Consider the following 21,937-nt stretch of genomic DNA (forward strand, 5'->3'; position numbering starts at 1 on the left):
ACTGGGCAAAAGTGACAATTGCATCTATTGAATGTTTGCACAAACAATACATTAATAAAGCACCTTGTTAAATGTATAAAACATGTCTGCATCAGTGTTATCTTGTATTTCCATACAATGTTACATTAGGCTGTTACACATCCATTGTCAGATGTTGTTGTGGTGTTGGAGGTTGCGTTCAAGAAAACAATGAAATGCTGCGCTGCCGCCACCATTTGTTGCAGCACGCCATGACAGCGGTTTTAAAATAGCTGGTTACCCTGTACACACTAGGCCGGATATTAGGCGTTTTCAGATTTATTCACTCTGGAGAGCGTTTCTGAAAATCTCCCTGTTCAGGGGAGGAAAATGCCGTTTCCGTGTCGACAGAAGGTCAAAACGAAGAGAAAAAGCTTTGGTTACGGATTTATCCAGTCTAGTGTGGACGCAGCCTTAATTGCTTTGAGCAAAATGCCAGCTAAGTTTTGCAACAGAACCAACAGCTCTGCAGTGCAGCGAAGCTCCAACCAGACTACCAAATGCTCACCTTCCTCGTTCCCTTCCAAGCCCCACGTTGCATGCACTGTTCCCTCACAGCCATCCTCACCCACAGCCCCAGGCCTTCCAGCCTGTTAGAGTGAGTTTTTTTGGGTAGATGATTTGTTTACACTTAAATGACTTTGGCCACCAGACTTCTATTTGACAAAGTACTGTGGATTGAGTCCACAACAATGCGCTTCCTAAAAAGGTGTGAATACCAGATGCTTCTGGCACCATACTTTCACCTGATGCTGTAGTTTCGAAGACAGTATTATCTATACATTATAAATATTAATTGTCTTCTATGTTAGCAGGGGAAATGCCAAATAAATGTATCGTAGACTTAACTTGCATTCCTAAAGGCTGTGGATACCAACCCCGACATGTTGGCGTCGGAAGGAAAGGATGGTGTGACATTTTGTATGTAGCTTCAATAGGAAGCATTGTCTATGCATTGACTATAACTTTTTATGTAGCGATTGCCTTTGTGTTTAGCATATAAATATCAAGCCCACATTGAGCTAGCAGACCTTTCTACGGAAAGCATCTCCGTCCGTATGGTGCCTGCTGTACCTTGGTTTCGAATAAAGAAGCTGCTTTGTATCTACCAGAAACTGTCTCTCCAGTGATTTCATTCACGCTACAACATTTGGTGTCAGAAGTGGGATACTTCGTGACTTGTCGTGTGGCCAGCATTCCTAGCAGTCTAAGTTGGTGAGTATTTTTCTAAAATAACACTCACACTTGGATCAGTTCGGTCGGTGGTAGACGGGAACACAAAGTATCATGAACGTGGAGAGCTGAACTGGTAGATATAAAGCAGTGTATGCGTGTGCACGTGTGTTTATGTAAGTGAGGAATCACTGCACGTTAACTTGGTGAGACTTGGACCACCAGTTGCGAAAGGTGGTAACCAATGGTACGGTTTGAGACGCCAGAGTAGGGGCGTGTATACTCGTTCGGGGAGTTGTATTTTAGTGTACGCGTTTGCAAGTGTGATGCAAAAGAATACAGCAGGCATCATGAGTTCGAGTACTCAGAAGTGGCAGACTGTGGAATACATACTCTGCGGTTTTAAGTATGTACTGTTTAACTGCTACCCATCTATGATTTTTGCGTAGAGTGGGAATTAGTATGGAGATAGCTCAGGGAGAGGTTTTACCCAGATAGATCTACCAGAATGGCACCTATTGAGGTCAGGCAACGTCAGGTTGAGAACCCTGATGATCCGAGCCAGCCCTTGACCTTGATTACGACTATTCATAAGCCCTTCACCTCCGGGGAGAAACAAAGCATTTTGTCCCAGTTGCCCTCACTTAAAGTCGCCTGTGGGAATTCAGGATTCTGGCGCAAGCTCAAGGAAATGGTTGAAATTCACCAGATGCACCCTAAAGATATACATGTGTTAGTGAAAGCCAAGTGCCCGAGGAATATGTGGGACAGGATGGCCCAGGGGGTGCGGGATGGTACATGGGCAACTACCGAGAGCGCCAGTAATGAAGAAAGATCTCGCTCTTTTAAAGGGCAAGTGCAGCAGCGGCTGGAAGGAGGTGATAGTAGCTGGGGAACGATAATGGCAGTGATTCAAAAAGCTGATGAGACAGCCACGGATTGTGCAGAACATATATATCGAGCATGAGGAGTATTCAGCCTTCAGCTGGAGAAGCAGGCAAACACACCCATTGCTACTTTTTACCAATATGGAGACTGGGAAAGTCTTTCCTCTTTCCCAAGGCTTCACCTATCCAATATTGAGAATTTAGTAATTTCCTGCCTTCATGTTAAATACAAGCTAAAGAGATACCAGCTCTGCAGGACACAAAAACTGCAAACAAGACCACGCAATTCTTGCCCTCCTCCTTTCCTATGATGAACTCTCTGGACTAAAGTCAGTGTCTGAAAGAATCTTTGCAAAGGTGTGACCCTCCAACAAGGCAAGGGAGACCTTAGAGGACCTAAACACACTGTCCAGAGAAAATCATCACAATCCCATGCAGATGTAATCTCAATACAGAACAACAGAATCTATACCTCTGGTCCTTACCCTTGGGTAAGAGTTTTAGTTTTGATGGGGACAGGAAGGTAGGGAGTGCGTTCAGATTGACAAAGGCCTTTGACAAGGTGCCACACATAGTTAAGAAAGCACAGCAACGCTCATTTTTCCTTAGGACGCAGAAGAAAGCTGGTCTACCTGAACAGATGCTGGTGACCTTTTACCGCTGCACCACAGAGAGCAACTTAACATACTGCATCTCTGTGTGGTATCTCAGTTGTACAGCAGCTGATAAGAAAGCACTTCAGCAGGCCGTCTCTAGCGCACAGAAGATCATCAGGACACAGCTCCCAGCCCTGGAGGACACCTACAGCTCACGCTGCCTAAGGAAAGCTACAAGCATCTGTAAGGACAATACACACCCATGCAATCATCTGTTTGAACTTCTTCCATCTGGCGGATGTTATAAGATTTTCTATGCCCACACTTCTAGACTGAAAAATAGCTTTTTCCCCAGAGCTATAATTGCTCCGAACCAATCGATCAAGCATCATCCATAATTTGTTATATTGCTACTTTAATACTGGTTTTATGGATGTCATGCACCTGAGTTGTGCTTTTGTACTGCTGAACATTGCTCGTACTGGCTGGTTACTTGATTTTATTTATTGTTTATTTATTTTATTTGTTGTTTTATAGCATTGAGTACAAGAGCTGCAAACTCATTTTCGCTGTATTGGAGCATGACAAATTGTACTATGCAATGACAATAAAGATATTTCATTTCATAAGGCTGCTTACCAAGTTAAGAGCCCATGGTATCACAGGAAAATTACTAACATGGTTAGAGCATTGGCTGATTGGTAGGAGGCAGCAAATGGGAATAAAAGGATCCTTTTCTGGTTGGCAGTGACTAGTGGTGTTCTGCAAGGGATGGTGTTGGAACCACTTCTTTTTATGCTGTCTATAAAAGATTTAGATGATGGAATAGATGGCTTTGTTGCCAAGTTTGCAGATGATATGAAGATTGGTGGAGGGGCAAGTAGTGTTGAGGAAACAGGTAGGATGCAGAAGGACTTCGACAGATTAGGAGAATGGACAAAAAAGTGGCAAATGAAATACAATGTTGGAAAATGCATGGCCCTGCACTTTGGTAGTAGAAACAAATGTGCGGACTATTTTCTGAACAGGGAGAAAATCCAGGAACCTGAGATGCAGAGGGACTTGGGAGCCCTTGTGCAGAATACCCTGAAGGTTAACTTGCAGGTTGAGTCGGCGGTGAGGAAGGCAAAGGCCATGTTAGCATTATCATTTCAAGAGATCTAGAATGCAAGAGCAAGGATGTGATGCTGAGGCTTTATAAGGCACTGGTGAGGCCTCACCTTGAGTATTGTGAACAGTTTTAGTTGGGCCTCTCATCTTAGAAAAGATGTGCTGGCATTGGAGAGGGTCCGGAGGAGGTTCACAAGGATGATTCCAGGAATGAAGGGGTTATCATACGACGAACTTTTGATGGCTCTGGATCTGTATTCACTGGAATTAAGGATAGAGGGGATCTCATTGAAACTTTTTGAATGTTGAAATGCCTAGACAGAGTAGCTATGGAATGGATTTTCCCATGGTAGGAGAGTCTGGGACAAGAGGGCACAGCCTCAGGATAGAGGGGAGCCCTTTCAAAACAGAGATGCAGAGAAATTTCTTTTGCCAAAGGGTGGTGAATTTGTGGAATTTGTTGCCACATGCAGCTGTGTAAGCCAGTTTGTTGGATGTATTTAAGGCAGAGATTAATAGGTTCTTGATTGGACATGGCAAAGATTACAGGGTGAAGGCCGGGAACTGGGGTTGAGGAGGAGACAAAAAAAGATCAGCCATGATTGAATGGTGGAGCAGACTATATGGGCCAGATGGCCTAATTCTGCTCCTATGTCCTATGATATTACAGACAAAAAAAAAATCAAAAGCTACTTAGTTACACTTAACCATACCCAGCCATACACCTACATTTACAGTGATGTCAAGTGGCTGATCACTCAATTTGCCCGCAAATATCAACCCAACTGAAATGACGTATTTCAGCACCCCTGCTCTGCTGCATAACTGACCCCAGTTCCCAGGGATGTGAAGTTGTCCCCTTCCCCACTGCTGTCCTACAACTTCTCACTAGGCACAGATTTCTGTAACATTCTCACTTCTGCAGCAAATGCAGAATAAGAATTAGCCAAGCAGAGGCCACTGCAGTTGCTGTCTGAAAAGTCAGTGAAAAGCACAGACTGAACATAAAACAAATTAGGGTGGCAATCTGACAACCTGTGGAAACCAAGTTTGACTTCAATCTTTAAAATCCAGCAAAACCACTCAATTATAATAGCACAGAAAATAAAAAAAACAGGTGTGAAAGGCTTCAACTCACTCTCCAGCTGGGAAAGTACAAACCCACTGTTGCTTTTCACAAATATCTGTCGATTGGAAAACCCTTTCTCTTTTCAAAGATCTCATATCAACCAAATTTTGGGAACTTTGCAAGGAGAACGCCACCTCAGCAGGACATGGGAGCTTCAAATAGACCACGCAATTCTCCAGTCTTTGGATCAACATTTCCAGGTGCTGGAGTATGTCAGAAAAACTGCAAATTGAGCAAGGGAGACAATACAGAGCAGCTAGAAAAATGAGCACTGAGCCACACCATTGGGGAAGCTCTGCCTACCTAGCCTCATCCATCCCCTCCGTCAAGCAGCAGTTGACCACTCTCACTCACCATGAACTTGGATTGTGATGCACCTTGCAAAGGGAGCATTGTGATGAAGTTTTGCACCTGCACCACCCAGCCCAGCCCCTCCTCAGTAACACATTCAGGCATCGGGAAGGGCAGAACCCCTGCCCTTCTCCACTGTCCCCGATGCCTACACATCAGCAGTGCAGTGCATTGCCCCCATCTCCAGCCAGAAAATAAACTTCCAAAGAATTTCTTCAGGTGGCAATGCCAGATAATCATTTTCTAAGGCAACTAATTTAAAAGTGTAATGGTTCTTCTTGCAAAGTTTAAACACAGTTGGCAGAACAACACAAGGTGCGTTACCACCACCTACTGAACTAGAGTGTGGTGCAAACAAACAGGAAGTATTCCCACTAAAATCCCTTCACCCACAAAACTCAAATAATATCAAAAAGTCTCATGCTTTTCATAAAGTGATATCCTAACAAATTTTCCGTGTTCAACTGTCTGTCCTAAATATCTCAATTTAGCAATTAGACATTTCCTCTGAACTTCATAGGAATTGCATTCAAACAATACATGCTGCACTATTTATTGACAAGTGCACTCCCTACAAATGCCGAATCGTGCATATCAATTCTGAACAAGGAATTATTGTCCAATACGTAAACGCGTGAATACCACTTCTTCTGTCCTTTCTTTTCTTTATCCCAACTTCATTGTCACAGTGATTGAAAAGACTTTTTAATTAAGGTTTTCATCTCCCCTTTATACAAAGGTACGTTTACATCCTGAACTTTACTGATTGACCATAAGACAATAGGAGCAGAATTAAGCCATCTGGCCCATCAAGTCTGCTCCACCATTCAATCATGGATGATCCTTTTTTCAATCTCCTTCTCAACTCCAGTTCCTGGCCTTCTCCCCGTAATCTTCAATGCCATGTGCAATCAAGAACCTATCAATCTCTGATTGTTTGGCTAGAATGCCTACACTTCCCTTCCTTCAACCCTAACGTGTCACACTGAGTCCTACCTGATCTGGCTCGTACTTTGGCAGCAATATCACAATTGCCAAGTCGCCGTGGTTCACGTCCAGCTCAATTTCTCTCCAGCAAACATCACCCTGATGACAGCAGCCTTCTTGCACAGCACCGCCAATTGTGAATTTGAGGATTTACATGACCAGACCGATGGCACAATTTCAATGGAGCCGCCTCCTTTCCACTAAAATATTTCCTGTTTCACAAGGGAAGCTGCAATCAATACTAATTTTATTTCAAAGCGCCCCTGTCAACACGAGCGCAGGCACTAACATTCGAAACTCATCTTTGTGTTGCCTATTGTGGGTAACCCGAATCTTCCATTCCTAAAACCAAACCATCTTTAACAGGTTCCAAACCAAAATGGTGAAAGGTAAAAATGAACGCACACTGAACATCTGGTGAACCAGGCTTTTATAAATTGCTGTTTTCTTCTTAAGTCACACAGTCTGTTATGAAGACTTGGGGAGCCTAAAAGCACAGGGTATAGGTTTAAGTAAGGGCTTGCTCATGCGAAGTTCTACACGTTATTCTCATTGTTACCAAAAAGGATAGGGGGAAAAAAGTCAGCCCTCTAAATTAGAGGGCAACTTTATCAGCCTGAGATTAAAGGCGCAAAGCTGATTGAAATCTGCCATTTTAAGGTACACCAGTCCTTAGCCAATTCACTATGGGTCCTGTTCCCACAATGCAGAACCAACCTCGGTGCCCAGGGATCTTAAGCCAGCCCCGCCCCACCTGCGAACTGCATCACTGGTCCACACTACCGATTCCTCTGTGATACCTTTGTTTCTGCAGCTGCTGCATAACCACAGTCACCTCAGCAGTGAGAAGAAGAACAAGATGGTGTCTCGAACCGAAATGTCAACTCTATATTGCTCTCCATAGATGCTGCCTGACCCTCAGAGCCCCAGCATTTTTTCTGTGTTATTCTGGCACTGCTAAATTATTTGGTACGTATAATAGTCAAGATAGGAGGATTAACTGAACTGTTTAAAAAGTGGGAAGAACTGTCCTATAATCTGTGCAGACACAAAGTCTACGGCTCCAATCTTTAAAAACCAGCCTCCGTGAGGGAAGCTCATCCACTGAAATACTGTAATTGCACATTAAATAAAGCATGAGCTGTGAACGGCTGCACTTCAGCCTTCAGCTTGAAGAGCACACACCCATTGTTGCTCCTCCCCCCCCACCGTAAGACAAGATTCTTTTATTCCCTTTCAAAAAGGCCTAATTGCTAACCGAGCTTTGAGCAAAATGTGAACTAAAGTCTGCAACAGAACCAATAGCTCTGCATGGCAGAGGTGATCCAACCAGAATACTAAACACTCACCTTTCTGCTTCCCTTCCAAGCCCCTGCTGCACAAACTGTTCCAACCTCTTCCCCCCCCACCAACAGCCTCAAGCCTCCACCCACTAGTGAGCCCTGTTCCCAACAATCACACAGGCCCTATCTGCTGGACTGGGGCTGAGTTCACAAAGAGTTACACAACTCTGTACAGTTATGCATGATGGTCAACGAGGTCCAAAACTGACATGGAAATTGGGGGGGGTGGGGGGGGAAGAGGAGGGAGGAGGTTTGGGCACGAGCACAGAGGGTATTAGTGGAAGGATTTTCTGCCGATTGATTGCAGTTTGTATGTTTGTGACTAATGCGGTAATGTAAGGCTGGTTGTGGCAGCTCCATCACCTGTATTATCCACTTGATCGTGGACACGGCAGGTACAATGAGACAGTTTGCAGATGATGCAGATGTTGACAGCATTATGATGACGAAGAATGTCGTCACCAGGGCTGTGGTATCGTACGGATCAGTTGGAAAGTTGTCCAAGTGCAATAGTATGTCCGGCAGCTGTGAGGTCATACGCTCTTGGAAGTCCGGTAGCGATGGGGTAAGTAGGGTGTAGTTTGACAAAAGTGGTGACACAGCTCTAAGGAATGAGGCAGACTCACCTTCGTGGGCCAGCTCACTGAATGGAATGCCACATTGCAACTTTGAGACAATGGCCCGGCCACACCTGGGAAATCTGCGTACTGTGCTGCTCGCTACACTGTAGCAAGGGCACAGGCAAGATTCACCGGGATGCTGCCTGTACTGGCAGACTTTTGCTCTGGGTAGAGACTGGATAGGCTGCACTTGCTTCCCATGGAGACAAGGGTATCCGGGGGTTGCCCTGACACAAGGATATAACAATACAGGAGACTGGGATAGGGCAGATGGCCAAAATCCACTTCCCATGCCAGAGGTAGCATAAAATCAAGAGGATATTGAGGTGACAGGGAGGAGACTGAGGCAGAGAATGTGAAACAAGCAGGCAATTGACCAGTACAAACTACGTGCAGGCGCAGACATACAAGTTTAAATCAGCATTGGGTTCGGTGCAAAAACACAGTTTATAGTCATTCCTGAGCTCGACTGTTGTTGCTCATTACCGAGAAAGGAAAGGAGAGAATCAGTCACGTCTCTCTGTTCTGAAGGGGCAATCTCACCAGCCTGAGAGACAAAGCACCACAGGTCAATGAAATCTGCCACTTCAGGTACATTGGTTCCTGAGCAGAGCAAAAGGGAGGCATTCGTGGAAACTATTCAAGGGACAGCAGGCAAATACACACCTGCAGAGCAAAAAGGCGTAAATGCCAAATCTCAAGGGCCCAAAGTTCCTGCACTGCAAAACAGGGTCCAGTGCCCTGGGACTTGAAGCTGTCGCTTCACCAGAGTCCACACTACAGATTAAGCTGTGATGCTCCCCAATTTCATCAAAGTAACCCCACCTCTGCATTTAGGCATTGGTGATGACAACCACACCCCTTCTCCACTGTCTCCGATGTCCCAATACACATCAGCAGTGCAGTACATTTCCCACATCTCCAGCCGCAGAATAATTTTCTAAAGATTTTGTTTTAAACAGACTGCAGCACCAAATAATTATTTGCCAATTCCACCCACTCAAACAAGTCACACTTCTTGTAAAGTTTAACAGCTGTTTACAGACTAACACAAGGTGCATTACTGCCACCAACTTAATTGGAGTGTGCAGCAGAGAAACCAGGAAGTATACCCACTAATTTCCTTCTCTCCCCCCCCCCAAAAAAACTCACATCATCAAAAATCCTCATGGTCAAATTCACGACTCTTCCCTCCTTTTATTCCATATCTCAGTTGAGTTCCCACCACCCTGTGAATTTTATATAATTGCCCTCCTATTTTTTCCTTCTCCAAACTTCATTGCCAGAGTGAAGGAGTAGACTTTTCAATTATGACTTTCACCTCCCCATTACAGAAAGGCACCATTACAGACATATCTTCAATTTTAAGTGATTGCTTGGCTAGAATGTCTGTCACTTCGTTTCCTTCCAAGCCAACAATGTGTTACACTTAGACCTACCTGGCCAGCGTCATACATTTGCACCAATGTCCAGATTTCCATATCTCTGTGGTTCAGGTGCCACTCGGTTTCTCTTCGGATTGCCCGCAGACATCACTGCAACGAGAGCTGCCTTCTTCCAGAGCGCCACAAATTGGGACTTCGATGATTTCTCTGACAGCACAATTTGACGCAGCTGCATCCTGTCCTTTTAAACATTTCCTGTTTCACAAGAAAGGCTGTGATCAACACTAGGTTTATTCCACAGCGCCCACTCCCAAACCCCTGACAACACATGCACAGGCACTAAAGTTCAAAACTAATCTTTGTGTTGCCTATTGCAGGTAACCCAAATCTTTGTCTACCAAAACCAAACCATCTTTAACAGGTTGCAAACCAAGATGGTGAAAAGTATAAAAAATAGCAAGCACTGAAAATCTGGCAAATCGGGGCTTTTATAAATTGCTGCTTTCTTGGTAAGTCACCCAATCTTTTACACAGGCTTGCAGATTCTAAAAATGATGGGCACAGACTTGAGGAAGAGCTTGCTCATATGAAGCACTGCTCCCTGTGCTTGTTGTCACTGAGAAGGACAGGCAGAAAGAAGAGAGTCAGCTCTCTAATTTAGAGAACAATTTTATCTGCTGGAGAGGTGAGGGAGCAATACTGAATGAAATCTGCCACTTGAAGGTACGTCGGTCCCTGAGCAGGGCTAAAGAGGGCATTCGCTGCATGGTGGGCAAATACGGAACTGCAACACAATTGGGTGCCAGCAGCAAATCACAAAATCCCCTGCTCCTATGCTACAGATCCAACCCTGGTGCTCTGTAATCTTAAACCAGCCCCCTCTCCCTGACTGCGTCCTGCATGGACAGTCCATACCACAGGTTTCTCTGTGATGCTCTTCTATCTCTGCATCTGCTGCCTAACAAGAGTTAGCTCAACAGTGAGCATAGGATCAAGATGAAGGGTCTCAGCCCGAAACCTTGAATCTTTATTGCTCTCTGTAGATAGATACGCAAAATGCTGGAGAAACTCAGCAGGTCAGGCAGCAATGGAAATGAATCAACATTTTGGACCAGGACCCTTCTCATGACTCAGGTGCTGACTGACCTGCCGAGTTCCTCCAGCATTCTGTGTGCATTACTCTGCCACTGGTCAATCATTTGGTATGTATTAAAGTTAAGACGCGCGCGGCGGGAGGGGGTGGGGGGGGGGGGAGAAGAACTGTCCGATAAGCTGAGACAAAATCTAAAACTCAGTCTCTGTGAGAGAAGCTCAGCCACTGAACAACTGTAATTGCAGATCAAAAAAGGATAGAGGTGTGAAAGGCTGTACCTCAGCTTTGCTGGAGAGCACACTTATTGTTGCTACTGCAGATGAGATTGTCTTATTCCCGTTAAAATTTTATTCGAGCTTTGAGCGAAATGCAAATAAAGCTTTGCAACAGAACCAATACCTCTGCGGTGCAGATGAGCTGCAACTAGACTACCAAAAGCTCAACTACCTCATTCCCTTCCAAGCCCCACGCCTGGCAGCCGTCCTCACCCACAGCCCCAGGCCTTCCAACCACTAAGAGCCTTGGGCCCAATCGTCACACAGGTCCCATCTGCTGGCCTGGGGCCGAGTTTACAAAGAGCTCAACCACAGTTACCCGAGTCAGTGCCTGCTCTCTGCCATCTGCGCCAGGTCGCAGCCATGAGGGAGTTCAGGGGGCCTCGCATCAAACGTGGATGTCCAAGTTAAATCATGAGCGGCGCAAACACAATGGGCCGAAAGGCCGATTGTGCACATATCTCCTCTCTGCTCCTCGTTACCAAAAAAAAAGGAAAGGAGGCGAGAGTCGGTCAGGTCTCCACCTCGGCCAAGGATAATTTCACCAGCCTCAGAGACAAGACCCCAGAAGGTCCATTGGTCCCTGAGGTTAATTATTTCACGGAAACGATTCAATACACGGTGGGCAAATACAGACTTACAATGCATTAGGATTACAAGCACCTCCCGCGCTGCACAAAACCCGGTGCCCGGGATCTGAAACGGGTTGCGCCCTGCACCGTAATCCGTGTCACAGATCACACTGCAATGCCCCATAGTTCTGCACCCACTCCGTACCCACCGTCAGCTCAGCAGCGAGCGGAGGAGCAACAGGCCGTTGTTAAAAAATGAGCACAATGTGAACTGTTAAAAAAGTGCGAGAACCTGCGCAGACACGGCGCGAATCTTTAAAATCCAGGCCAGCCAGCGCAGCAACAGAACAATATTCACACGGAGAACGAATAGAGGGGTGCACGGCTGTATCTCCGCATTCAGCCGGAGAAGCGGGCAAACACGCCCATTGCTGTCTTTTACCAATATGGAGATTGGGAAAGTCTTTCCTCTCTCCCAAGATTTCACTTCTATCCAATTTTGGGAATTTGGTAATTTCCTGCCTTCATCTTAAATGCAAGCTAAAGAGATACCAGCTCTGCAGGACACAGAAACTGCAAACAAGACCATGCAATTCCTGCCCCTCTCCTTTCCTTTGATGAGCTCTCTGGACTAGAGTCAGTGTCTGAAAGAATCTTTGCAGAGGTGCAACCCTCCAATAAGGGAGACTTTACAGAGCAACTAAACGCACTGTCCAGAGAAAATGATCTCAATCCCACGCAGACATAATCTCAATACAGAAACAGGTCCCACACCCCCGATCCTAACCCTTGGGTAAGAGTTTTAGTTTAGATGCGGGTACGGTGGTGAGGAGTGGGGTCAGTTTCAGATTGACAAAAAAGAAAATCCAAAAGCTACCGTACCCAGCCCTGGACTACTTACTGTGATGAATCCCCACTGCTGTCCTACAACTTCTCGCTAGGCACAGATTTCTGCGACATTCTCATTTCTGCAGCCAATGCAGAATAGGAATCAGACAGAGAGCAAAGCCACCGAGGCAGCTATTCAGTTGCTATGTTTGAAAACTCAGAGAGAAGCACAGACTGAACAAAACAAATTAAGGTGGCAATCTGACAACCTGTGGAAACCAAGTTCGTGGCTTAAATCTTTAAAATCCAGCAAAACCACTCAATTATAATCGCACAGAATTTTTTTTTTAAAACAGACGTGAACGGCTGCAACTGACTCTCTATCTGGGAAAGCACAAACCCATTGTTGCTTTTTACAAAAATCTATCGATTGGAAATCCCTTTCTCCTTCCTAAGAACTCAAATCACCCGAATTTCGGGAACTTTGCAGGAGCAACACACCACAGCAGGACACGGGAACTGCAAACAGACGGCGCAATTCTTGCCCTCTCCTGTCCTTGGACCGATATTTCCAGACTCGAGTCAGTGCCTGAAAGAATCTTTGCAGCGCTGTGACCCTCCGACATGGCAGGGGAGATTTTACTGACCAGCTAGAAAAATGAGCGCTGAGCCATACAGATAGGGAAACTCTGCCTACCCGACCTCGTCCTTCCTCTCCGTCAGGCTCACTCCCCCTCAGCCATAAACTTGGACTGAGATGCATCTTGCGAAGGGAGCATTGTGAAGATTATTTTCACCTACACCTCCCAGCCCAGCCCCAAAGCCCTCCTCAGTAACACATTCAGAATTCGGCTAGGGCGCAACCCCGCCCTTCTCCACCGTCTCAGATGTCCACACATCAGCAGAGCAAAGCATGCCCCATATCCAGCCGAAAATAAATTTCCAAAGATTTTCTTCAGATAATTATTTTCCAAGGCCGCTCACTAAAAGTTGTTAAAAGTTCTTCTTGCAAAGTTTAATGGCGACTGACAGAACAACACGAGGCGCCATCTAAGGAATTGGAAAGTGGAGCAAAGGGACGGGGATAACACCCACGAAATTCCCTCAAATAATATCGTAATGTCTTATGCTTTTCAGAAAGTGTTATCTTAGTGAGTTTTGCATCCGTTTCTGTCCCAAGGATCTTAATTGAGCAATTAGACATTTCCTCTTCACCTCATAGGAATTGAATTCAAACAATACCGGTTCTTGACAAGTGCATTCCCTGCAAATGCCGAATCGTGCTTATTAATTCTGAACAAGGAATTATTGTCCAACACGTAAAGGTGTGAGTACAACGTCTTCCCTCCCTTTCAACCGTCTCTCAGTTCAATTCCACCATCCTCTGAATGTTATATAAACACTGCCCTTTTTTTCCCTTCTCCCCAGTTCGTGATCGAATAGACTTTTTAATTACGACTCTCACCTCCCCTATATAGAAAGACATCACTACATTTACATCTTTAACTTTAATGATTGCTTGGCTAGAACCTCCGCACTTCCCTTCCTCCAACACCAGCACCTTGTAACACTGAGCCCTACCGGGTCTGGGTCGTTTGGCAGCGACGTCCACAATTGCCAGATCGCCGTGGTTCACGTTCAGCTCGGTTTCCCTCCAGCAAACATCACGCCGACCACAGCCGCCTTCTTCCTCAGCGCCGCGGACAGTCCGCTTGAGCATTTAGGTGGCCGACGGCACAATTTCGATGGAGCCGCCTCCTTTCCCTTCAAATACTTTCTGCTTCACAAGAAAGGCTGTAATCAGTACTTGTTTGATTCCAAAGCGCCCACTCCCGAACCCTTGCCGACACACACGCGGGCACTAACGTTCAGAACTCATCTTTGTGTTGCACATGGCGGGCGACCCGAACCATCTTCAACAGGTTCCAAACCAAGATGGCGGCCAGTGCAGAACATCCGGGCTTTTACAGATTGTTTTCCGCGCGGGCTTGCGGATCCGAGAAATGAAGGGCGTTGGTTTCAGGGAGAGTTTGTCCGTGTGCCGCACTGCTCTCCGTGCGCGTTGTTACCGGCAAGGAGAGGGTCACCTCTCTAAATTAGAGGAGAACCTGAGAGGGGAGAGCGCAAAATTGACATCGGACCCTGAGCAGGGTTAACGGGGAAAGGCCTCAAGCAATGGCGGGCAAGGCTGGTTAATGAGCTGAGCTCACATGGGGTTCAGGGCGAGACAGACAACCGAATGCAAAATTTGTTCAGGGTTGGAAGTCAGAGGGAGACAGAGGATGGTTGTTAATCAGATTGAAGTCCTGTGATCAGTGCTGGGTTTCCTGGTTGCCATATTAACAATTTGCATGAAAATCTAAGTAGCCTAACTGGTGAGTTTGTGGACAACAACAAAATAATTGGTGTGTCAGGGGAAAAAAAAGTTGTCTATAATTAGAATTGGATCTTTATAAGTAGGAAAATTTGGCAAATAAATGGCGGGTAGAATTTAACAGCATCAGGTGATATATTTAGTGAAGTTAAACCAGAGCACAGCCTACATAGTGAATGGCAGGGCTTTGGGAAGTGTTGTACAACAGAAGGACGTAGGTGTTCAGGTATACAGTTACCTGGAAGTGCTGAGACAGATAGACAAGATGGTGAGAAGCTTGTATGACCTGCTTGTTTTCATCAGACAGGACATTCATTGCAACAGTTGGATTGACTTTAAATACCGTGTGCTGCAGTCAATTTGAGCTCCCCTTTGGTCAGGGGTGACCAAGGATGTTTCATCTTAGCTGCCTATGTGATAAGCAAGTCAGGGCAGTACGATATGGAGAGCAAGCTGTTGCCCATGCAGCAGGCTTCCCCTCTCGGTGCAGCTGATTAATTCAAAGGAACGGCAGAGACCAATCAGTTTGTTACCAGTGGCGTTGCGGGAGTTGCCAGTCAGCGTTGAATTCAACGTAGTACTGCCTTGTCTCTCGGTCCCCTTTAAATTTTTCCCATTTCAGCCTTAAATCTATGTCCCTTGGTTGTCAAATCTGTTGCTGTGTGTTGCCACATTGTATTGAGAGCAAGGCCATACTTTCTGTGACATCTCTTGTGGGTCTTCCAAAACATTAAGCAGTCTGCAAATCAGAACAAGCTTCCTTCACACTCGAGCGATATTGATAACTTAATGAACAGTAGCCCTGTAGATACAAAACTATGGGAGGGTGGGGTGGGAAGAAAGAACATCTACCCTATCTTCTGCCCCTTGTGATTTTATATACCCTTAAGTTTATCTCTCAGCCTCCTTCACTCCAATGAAAACAATACCAGTCTATTCAGTGAAATACTCTGGTTTCCTTGGCTGTGTAAGTCCACGGAAGACACTCAAGTCCTGCCAAATATGTGAGATTGAGAGAGAGTGCTCGATCCCACCCCAAACCCCGGTGTGTAATTTGCTACCCTGTTACAAATTAGTGTCCTGAAGTAACAGACAGTACACTGTATACGGCTAAAGGAATTATATTTATGAATCTTAACGAAAGGGTTAGTAAAGAATAACAAAAAGAAAAGGGCCCATTCTAATTAAGCAGTCAAATGTGCACAATTTGGAGCTCATCTTGAACTTCTGTCGCTCATGCGCTGGGCCCTCGGTCAGTGTGAATGCCCACACCACCTTCCGAATGTTGCTCGCAATCCATCTCAAACAAACGGGTCTCCCACCGGATTGAATCCTACAATCGATTCTCCACAGCATCTTCTCTCTTCATCTCCCGCTAAACAAAAACCCTAAGCCCAACCTTAGTGTCCCTCACCAGAGAAACCACCCCTTAATTTGACCATCCTAACTGGACGGCACACATTTCTCCTCATCTCTTATCTTCAAAAATAACCCAAACAAACTGAAAACAAGCTGCTCTTACAGAATCGTCCAAAATGAAATACATACAGCATAACGGTAAAAATATGAACCCAGGGCATTACATCAGTCTCTCTTTATAAGACAATAAGTGTGTGTATATGTGTTTGGCCTCCGTTGGTCGTGGTCGACCATGGGTACTGCGCATCTGGTAGTCACTGGGGAGTGTCCCCTCCAGGGCGCAAGCCAGGGCAGAGTTAATATGGAGATCCGTCTGTTGCCCATGTAGTGGGACCCCCCTCTCCACGCTGATGACAGGTCCAAAGGAATGAAAAAAGTCGATACAATTTGGTGCCAGCAGCATCGCAGGAGTTGCTGTGCCGGTGCTGGGTACAGCAGTCAGCCGCCTTCGGGACTCTGACTCCGGATTTTTCCTCGGGGTTTACTCCCAAAGCCTTTCCCGTGAGTGGGTATAGCTGCAAGGCAGCGGAGGTTTGAAATCAGAGTTTTCCCTCTCATAGATGAGCTACCATCCGTGGTTAACGAGCCCCATCTGCCCAGAGCAACTGGTTTTAAGGCGCCAGTGGCCCGCCTTTGCCCCTTCTCCTGTCAGTGAGAGCAGCTCCACCGGGCATAAGAACTATGGCACACGTGAAGGCTGGGAGTTGGACTGGGTTATCAGAGGCTGTTTGAGACGCACGCCATGAAGAGCATTTGTTTAGAAGCGGGAGCTCGTCCCCACTACCACCCTTCGGCTATGACTACCTTTGGAGCCAAGACATTAAGACATAGGAACAAATTAGGCTATTCGGCTCATTGAGTCTGCTCGTCCATTCCATCAGGGCTGATTTATTCTCCGCCTTCTCTGTGTAACCTTTGATGCCCTGACTAATCAAGAACCTCTGATTTAAATATATTTTATCACATTGCCTCCATAGCCACCTGTGGCAAAAAAATTCCACAGATTCACTACCCTCTGGCTAATGACATTTCACCTTACCGCTATTCTAAATACCCTCCATTCTGAGGCTGTGCCCTCTGGTCCTAGATTCACCCACTATAGGAAACATTCTCTTCATGTCCACTCTATCTAGTCCTTTCTTATTCAAGAGGTTTCAATGAGATCCCTTCCCCCCCCCCATTCTTCTAAGTCTCAGTGAGTACAGACACAGAGTCATCAGACACTCTTTATACATTAAACTTCTCTCGAGTTATTCTCGTAAACCTCCTCCATCCTCTCCAATGCCACCACATCTTTTCTTGGATAAGGGACTTAAAATTGTTCTCAGAAATGCTCCCAAAAATACTCCAAGTATGGTCTGACCAATGCCTTATAAAACCTCAGCATTACATCCTTATTTTTATACTCTACTTCTCACAAAATGAATACTAACATTGCATTTGCCTTCCTTACCACCAACTCAACCTGCAAGTTAACTTTAGGGAATCCTGCATGAGGAGTCTCTCCATTTAGAAAATAGTCCACTCCTTTATTTCTTCTACCAAAGTGCATGAGCATACACTTCCCTGTACTGTATTACACCTGCCACTTCTTTGCCTATTCTCCCAATCTATCTAAGTCCTTCTGCAGAGTCCCTGGTTCCTCAACACTCTCTGCCCCTCCACCTACTGTGTCGTTGCATCATTTGCAAACTTGGCCACAAAGCCATCAGTTTTATCATCCAAATCATTGACATACAACGTGAAAAGAAACAGTCCCAACACTGATCCCTGCAGAACTTCACTAGCCACCTACAGCCAACCAGAAAAGGCTCCCTTTATTCCCACTTTTTGCCTCTTGCCAGTCAGCCAACTTTCTATCCATGCTTGTATCTTCCTTGTTCTTATCTTGTTAAGCAGCCTCATATGCAGCACCCTGTCAAAAGCTTTTTGAAAATCCAAGTAAACAACTTTCACAAACTCTCCTTTATCTATCCTGCTTGTTACTTTCTCAAAGAATTGCGACTAATTAGTCAGGGAAAAGTTCCCCTTAAAGAAACCATGCCAACTTCGATCTGTTTTATCATGTGCCTCCAAATCTCTGAAACTTCATCCTTAGTAGTGGACTCCAACATCTTCTTAACCACTGAAGTCAGATTAACTGACCTATAATGTCCTTTGTTCTGCCTCCCTCCCTTCTTAGAGTGGAGTGACATTTGCTATTTTCCAATGTCCAGAACCATTTCAAAATCCAGTAATTCTTGAAAGATCATTACTAATGCCTCCACAAGCTCTTTTGCTACCTCTTTCAGAATCCTTGAGTGTTGTCCACGTGGTCCAGGTCTACCTGCAGACTTTACAGCTTCTCAAGCACCTTCTCCTTAGTAATAGCAACTACACTCACTTCTGCCCCCTGACTCTCTCGAATTTCTGTCATGCTACTAGTGCCTTCCACAGTGAGGACTAGCGCAAAATACTTATTAAGTTTGTCCGCCATTTGTTTGTCCTCATGACTACCTCCAGCGTCGTTTTTCAGTGGTCTGATATCCATTTTTACCTCTCTTTTACTCTTTATATTTTGGAAAAAAGCGTTTGGTATCCTCTTATATTATTGACTAGCTTACATTCACATTTTTCTCTCCTTATGGCTATTTAATTGCTTTCTGTTAGATTTTTAAAACTGCCCAATCCGCTAACTTCCCATTATTTTTGCTGTAGTACATGCCCTCTCTTTTAATTTTATGCTATCTATATAACTCAAGTCCTCTAGTGCCTGCAGCATCCTCATGAATCTTCTCTGCTTGGAAGGCTTTTTTGTTCCTCTGTGTTCATGAATGGATGAATGATAATTAAACATGGATTTAATTTGATTTGATTATCTTAATCACATGCTTCCTATTACGTGGTGACCAAAACTGCACACGGTACAGTGTAGTCTCATTGTTGCCTTGTACAGTTATGAAATGACGTCCCAAATCTTGTACTCTGTGCCTCAGCTAATGAAGGCAAGCATGCCAGATGCCTTTTTTACCAGCTTGTCCATCTTTGTAACACCTTTCAGGAAAATATCTACTTGTCCCCTGAAGTCTCCCTGTTCAATAGCACTCACCAGGGCAATGCCATTTAACTGCCTTCCGCTGGTTTAACTTCCCAAAGTGATTCATTTTGCACTTGTGTGAGTTAAATTCCATCGGCCATTGTTCTGCTGTCTTCGCTGTAGATCTTGTTGTAACATTAGATAACCTTCACTGACTGTCACCAATTTTAAGTGTCATCTGCAAAGAGACATTATGTTGAAACACAAACAAGAGACAAACTGCAATGCTGGAAAACCAAGCAACACATACCAAATCTGGAGGAACTCAGCAGGCTAGGCAGCATCTATGGAAAAGAGTACAGTTGACATTTTGTGCTGAGGCTCTTTATCAGGATTGTGTCGAAACTTCTGTGAACCACTCCTTTCATATTGTCCAGACATTACAGACCCCACCTATTGAGGGTTACAGATGTTCCCATGGGTGGGCTTCCTTTACAACTAATGTCACTCCATTAATGATTCAGTAGAGGACACCCTGCATTCTTGTATTTTGCTGCTATTATCTGCATCTAGATCTTTGACTTCCTCACCGGGAGACCACAATTAGTGCAGATTAGAACTAATATCTTCTTGCTGACAATCAACACTGGCGCATCTCAAGGATGCTGCTTAGCCCACTGCCTTATGCAGAGGGTGGTGAGTGCATGGAATAGGCTGCTGGCGACGGTGGTGGAGGCAGATACATTAGGGTCTTTTAAGAGACTCCTGGATAGGTACATGGAGCTTAGGGAAAATGGAGGGCTATGGGTAACCCTAGGTAAGTTCTAAGGTAAGGACATGTTCGGCACAGCTTTGTGGGTCGAAGGGCCTGTATTGTGCTGTAGGTTTTCTATGTTTCTATGTTTCTACCAGCAGTAAATTGAAGTTAAAAGCACAGACTGCAAGACTGCATATACAAGAACCAAACATTAAAGCAATGGGGTTACGTGAATGGGTTTCATCAAAGCAGTTATTTACGTCATTGTGACTTGAGCATAAGCTGGCAGACCAGACGGATGTTGTCACTTAGCATATCAAATATGGTCATAGGTGACGGCAATCAATAGCTTTTGGATACTTATGATACTTGCATGAATCCCAGAATAACTTGTGACCCAGTGATCTATCTGGACATTGAGGAAGGCTGCTGGTAAGAGCCTAACTTGCTAACGTAGGGGTGGATGCTCATGCAGATTTGGAGCGCAATGTCACACCCCTTTCCAGCAATTGTACAACACCTGAGCTCAGTCAGGGCGGCTGCAGTAACAGATCGGCAAGAGGACCGGGAATTTGAAACACAGTCAGGGTGGCAATGAGGGAAACCCCTTCATCGAGGATTACTTTCTTCGGAAGCTCCTGCTGGAATGCTATAAACTCAAGGTGAAGAACCTTATTTCGTCTGGGTAGCCTCCAACCTGATGGCATGAACATTGACTTCTCTAACTTCCGCTAATGTCCCACCTCCCCCTTGTACCCCATCCGTTATTTATTTATATACACACATTCTTTCTCTCACTCTCCTTTTTCTTCCTCTGTCCCTCTCACTATACCCCCTGCCCATCCTCTGGGTTTTTCCCCCCTCCCCCTTTTCCTTCTCCCTGGGCCTCCTGTCCCATGATCCTCTCGTATCCCTTTTGCCAATCACCTGTCCAGCTCTTGGCTCCATCCCTCCCCCTCCCGTCTTCTCCTATCATTTTGGATCTCCCCCTCCCCCTCCCACTTTCATATCTCTTACTAGCTCTTCCTTCAGTTAGTCCTGACGAAGGGTCTCGGCCCGAAATGTCGACTGTCCCTCTTCCTAGAGATGCTGCCTGGCCTGCTGCGTTCACCAGCAACTTTCATGTATGTTGCTTGCATTTCCAGCATCTGCAGAATTCCTCGTGTTTGCGTGAAGAACCTTTACTGTGTCCAAAACTTCACTGCTAAGGGCTTTTTCAATGTCACCTTCAAGTATATGGTGGGATGGTTGACATTGCTGTGGAACTTTTAGGAGAAAGGGAGAACTAGGTGCCGTTGTGATTTCTGAAGGTGCAGCCACTCTTGTCTGTCCCCTCCCAGAGGACCGTGTGATTGCAGTGCACATGTTCAAACCACAGGTGCTCGTAATGGATGTCCTCACCTTCGTGACCCATTACACCGAGGGAGCAGAAAACTGCGTAGACATCAAGGACACGTTCAGGATTTGGACAAGTAAGCGCCAGGTGATGGTCAAGCTGAGGGTGAACGTGAGTATTGCCATCATCCACCCTCTCTCATTCTTCACTGTCAGAGGGAACGACAGTTACTTGCCTCATGTCGGTCAACCCAGGCTGTGCTGTAACTGCAACTCGTCTGGACGTGTCACGGCCCAGTGCAGTGCGGCAACCTGCAAGAACTACAGAACAGGAAGGCCACAGGACAAAGGACTGCAGGGGAAGCAAAACCTGTGTGGAGAGGCAGGCCACCTCTCTACAGTCTGGCCAAAACATGCCGGCATCTACACACAAGCAACTAGAGGGGGAGCCGGAACTGAGAACCCCCAGAGAAACGGTGACACCCCCACTAGCAGCACAGCGGCCTTAGCCGAGACTGAACTGGGGAAAGGCCGACTGCCTCGAGCTCCCAGCCCTCAGCTTTGAGACTCCAGGCCCTTCCCCAAGTGGAGGAGGGGAAAGCAGATGAGCAAGAGAATGAATGGCCGGTGGTGAAAAGGAGAATTCCCAGAGAGACAACAGACTGCTCG

At 45.7% G+C, this 21,937-nt stretch overlaps 1 protein-coding gene across 8 annotated transcripts in view; it reads right to left on the bottom strand.

Moving 5' to 3' along the window:
- Positions 1–21,937, bottom strand: part of LOC134353972 (zinc finger CCHC domain-containing protein 3-like) — a 233,661-nt gene that overhangs the window by 184,459 nt on the left and 27,265 nt on the right. For 2 of the 8 annotated variants that reach the window (XR_010019704.1, XM_063062580.1), the window contains exons 1-2: positions 13,949–14,519; positions 9,654–9,854 (exon numbers count right to left, since the gene is read on the bottom strand). The gene's annotated coding sequence lies outside the window, so the exon portion shown is untranslated. Of the gene's footprint in view, positions 1–6,260; positions 6,464–9,653; positions 9,855–12,440; positions 12,520–12,868; positions 12,990–13,064; positions 13,103–13,948; positions 14,520–15,274; positions 15,407–21,937 lie in introns of those variants that run through there. The other 6 variants (XM_063062581.1, XM_063062582.1, XM_063062583.1 and 3 more) reach the window with 6 other exon arrangements.

Source organism: Mobula hypostoma, chromosome 11 (genome assembly GCF_963921235.1).
Source record: "Mobula hypostoma chromosome 11, sMobHyp1.1, whole genome shotgun sequence".
NCBI classification, from domain to species: Eukaryota; Metazoa; Chordata; class Chondrichthyes; order Myliobatiformes; family Myliobatidae; genus Mobula; species Mobula hypostoma.